The sequence below is a fragment of the Lampris incognitus genome, chromosome 2 (assembly GCF_029633865.1).
Source record: "Lampris incognitus isolate fLamInc1 chromosome 2, fLamInc1.hap2, whole genome shotgun sequence".
In the NCBI taxonomy this organism is placed as follows: Eukaryota; Metazoa; Chordata; class Actinopteri; order Lampriformes; family Lampridae; genus Lampris; species Lampris incognitus.
This window is the reverse complement of record NC_079212.1, coordinates 135,818,563-135,822,719: the sequence shown is the minus strand read 5'-3', so window position 1 is coordinate 135,822,719 and position 4,157 is coordinate 135,818,563.

Below are 4,157 nucleotides of genomic sequence, written 5' to 3'. Positions count from 1 at the left end.
CATGTTGTTCAGTCATGCTTTCTCCAGATCAAGCTAATCTCCAAAATTATGTCATTTTTATCAATTGCTGAGCTCCAAAAAGTTATACATGCTTTTATCTATTCTCGGCTTGACTATTGTAATGTACTTTATTCTGGTATCAGCAAGGGCTCCCTCCACCATCTGCAGTTGGTACAAAACGGCGCTGCTCGGCTCGTTACCAGAACAAAGAGGCATGACCATATCCCTCCTGTGCTTGCCTCCCTAGCCAAGTCAAGTCAAGTCAATTTGATTTGTATAGCCCAATATCACAAATTACAAATTTGTCTCAGTGCTCCCTACACTGGCTCCCTGTTATATTCTGAACTGATTTTAAAAATTTATTGCTCACTTTTAAGGCTTTAAATGGTCTTGCTCCTTTTTCCATTTGTGATTTATACTGACCTGGTATATGCCCCCTCGACCACTAAGAACTGCAGATGGAGCCCTACTGGTCATTCCCAGGCCTCGGTTTGTTACAAAGGGTGACCGGGCTTTTGCCGTTAGAGCCCCCACACTATGGAACTCTCTTCCTGTCGAACTAAGACTAACCAAGTCTCTAGCTTCGTTTAAATATTGTCTTTTCTTTTTATGAAAGTTTTTACAAATATTTGACATTTGTTTTTAATTCATTTATAGTTTTTATTTTTACTCTTACTTATTTAGTCTTACTCTTATTTTTGCCTTGTCTGGTTTTATTTCTTTGTAAAGCACTTTGTAGCATTTTAGAAAAGTTCCCATAAATAAATTTATTTTTATTATCATCCCACAGCTCCTGAATGCAGCTTCTATGATCATACTATATTAAACCTCTAGGTACTGTGATGTCAATGAGTATGCAATCTACTTTGAAAAAGTTAAGATTCGTTTGCTACTCGGTATTTTAAGAAGAGACTACAGATCTGAAAACTGATGCAAGTTTGGTCATTGTTACAGAGGATTAAATTTGGAGTTATAAAGGTGCGTTTTAACCGAACGCGAAGCGAAATTTACGAGCGGCGCGGATGCAAGAAAAGTCAATGGTAGAACGGTAGGAGGTGAATGGGCGGAGTTAAACGCGGCGAAACTGCGAGCATTGCGAAATGGGCGAAATGAGCGTTCGCTTGAGTTAAAAACATGTTCATCTCGATCGAAAGTTTCACCAGGCACTAGCCAATCAACTATAAGTTGGGCATGACACCCCCCCCACACACACACACACATACATGCATGCATATTGTAACGTGCATGGATAAGATGACACTTTGGCCGCTGGCTCGTGAGTCTGACCCTTTAGTCGAGCGATTAGCGATGTCTCCTGCGGTGCGGGCGATACGGGTTCGCTTCCCGGCCGCGGCAGTTCCTGTGGTTGCGTTGTCCCCCGAATTCGATACATTGGTGTCAGAAGTGGGATGGAGCGACCGTAAGGCCATCGGAAGCGTATGCGCCCTGAGGCGTGAAGGAGCTAATATACTTAAGCGCGGGGACGCGCTTCCCGAAGGAGGGGGGTAGTGTAACGTGCATGGATAAGAAGACACGCTGGCCGCTGGCCGCTAGCCCGTGGGTCTGTCCCTTTAGTCTAGCGGTTAGCGATGTCTCCTGCGGTGCGGGCGATACGGGTTCGCTTCCCGGCCGCGGCAGTTCCTGTAGTTGCGTTGTCCCCCGAATTCGCTACAATATACTTCTTCAGTCAAGATGGAGGACAAACTGATCATGTTTCCGTTTATTACTATGCACCCAAACTGACTGCCGACGCCGGGTCCAAGACTTCAAAGTACAGCCACGGCACTGACTCTGCCGCTGATCTATGATCACAAGAAAAGATCCCTAGATAACTTCTGATGAACTTATGACTTACTTTTTAGAAGTGACGTAAGTGATGTGTTGATGGCGAAGGAGTCGGCTCTATGAACCGGCTCTTAAGTGAATGATTGGAGCCGGCTCCCATTGAGCCGGTTTCTTTTTTATATATATAAATTAATACAAGACAAAATAATAGGATGATACTATAACGTATTTGTTGAATACGACCCAGAAACGTCTCACTTTGGTAATAACATTAATAATAATCATCATCATCATCATCATCATCATTACATTTTTATAAGGCTTTTCTAGACACCCAAAGTGCTTAATTAAGAGTCAAACATGGCGAGACTTGTATGTTGCGCCGTTCGCCAACACACAAAACATAGTTCAATATAGATAAAACGTTCGATACACGTCTATTAGTGTTTGATGTTTTTACATTATTTATCATACATCATTTATTATTTGGCTCTTATTGCTAAACTGAGCCAAATGATCCGGCTTACTTAAACGAGCTGGAATTCCCATCACTATAACTTAGCTGTCTTCTATCGGGTCTAGCAAAACGCCAGCAACATCTTTATTTTTTGGCGGGGGGGGATTCTTGCCCCTAGTTGTACATGGCCAATTACCCCACTCTCACCCACATCCGACTTCCCCACCCTCAGACACGACCACCGAGCCGGTGATAGCTCGGGGGTTCGAACCAGCGGCCCCTGTGTCGGTGGACAACAGAGCAGACCGCTACGCTACCCGCACCCCCAAGGCTCGCAGCGTTGGCGTAATGGGCGTAATGGGCGTAATGGGTGTGCTTGCTCTGACGTAGCACGAATTCGCTTGTTCATTTTTCAAGCAAGTGATCAAACCCGCGCGAGGAAAGCGAAGCGAGATTTCGCTTCACGTTCGGTTAAAACGCAGTTAGAGTTCATAAATATAATTTCGAGGAGTATTGGGCCCTAAAGGTTTTACACCCCATAAAAAGACATCTTTTAAACAATCATATTCCGTTAGACTTGCTTTAAGAGAACACATAAGCTTTTGTATCATTATCACTGCAGAGAATGAAATATCAATTTATATTAAGATCCTTTATACTAATTGAAGATGGTGACCATTACTCAGCCAAGCATTTTCTTTTGTAAATCATAACTACGTCATAGCTCAACTATATCTCGCAAACTATAAATACCTGATTTTTCACCTGTCATCCTTCTTGTCATAGACTTGATTGTTTCTTTCGAAGCTTTTGAAATGACTTCCATGGTAAAAATACAGATGAACATTCGCACTGGGGCTTACACCTTAAAGGATAAAAGGGTATTTTTTGGAACCCCCAAGAATGTTAAATATCATTCATGAGTAAAATGTAAACTATTGCATTCATGTAAGATGTTTGAACCATACATGTTTTTTTCAGATAAATTGAAAAAAATAAATAAATTGGTGCAATTGTTAAATAAAACAGCTAAAGATGTGTGAAAGTTAGGAAGTGTTTGGCATTCACTTAGCACATGAGTAGAAGAAGGTGAATATCCATCCATCCATCCATCCATCCATTATCCAAACCGCTTAACGAACTTAATTTTTATATTTCCATATTTTCTTGTATTGACTCTCAACTTTGACGGAAAGCAATATTTACATGGATTAAAAACTCGAAATATGTTGGAACAATTTTTTTTTGTAAAAGAAGGAAAAGTTTATAAAGCCTAAAGTAAGATCGGTAGTCGCCATGCTAGATACTCAGAAATAATTATGCCCACGTGTTGAAATTGGTGGCAACAAGTTGCGGGATGCATGATTTAATATCTCCTCCATAACATCTTTCATCTTGAGGTTTTTTTTTTCATCCTTTCAGCCCCTTACCCGTCTCGATGGCTCTTGTCTTGGGAGTCATTACACAGAGCAAAATAAACAACTTTGCCAAGAGTTGAAACGCACTCTGCACGACCACTTCCATTGCCACAACGGTCTGCAACAAGTGCGCACCGTCCCAAACCAAACACTTCTGAAACACGTGTATCTGGATTTCCTCCTTAGAAAAAAAAGTCCTTGTATATCTCTTAAGTGGATATTAAGCCATGACGCCCGGCAACTTCTCACACAAGCGGATCGCGGATAAAGAGGAGCGTTGTACCGGCAAACGGGGAATAATAATAAATCCTTTAATTTGGGGACTACTTCACACCATGCGCGGACTGTTGTCCATTTCCATCGACGTATTCTGCTGTTTCCATGACAACACTGTGCCACTCATCACATGGATTCAACCTCCCTCATCCCGCCCCCGTTCATAGTGCAGCAAAATGCATTCAAATGAGACAAGTGAGCACTTTGCCATCCGTCTTCCT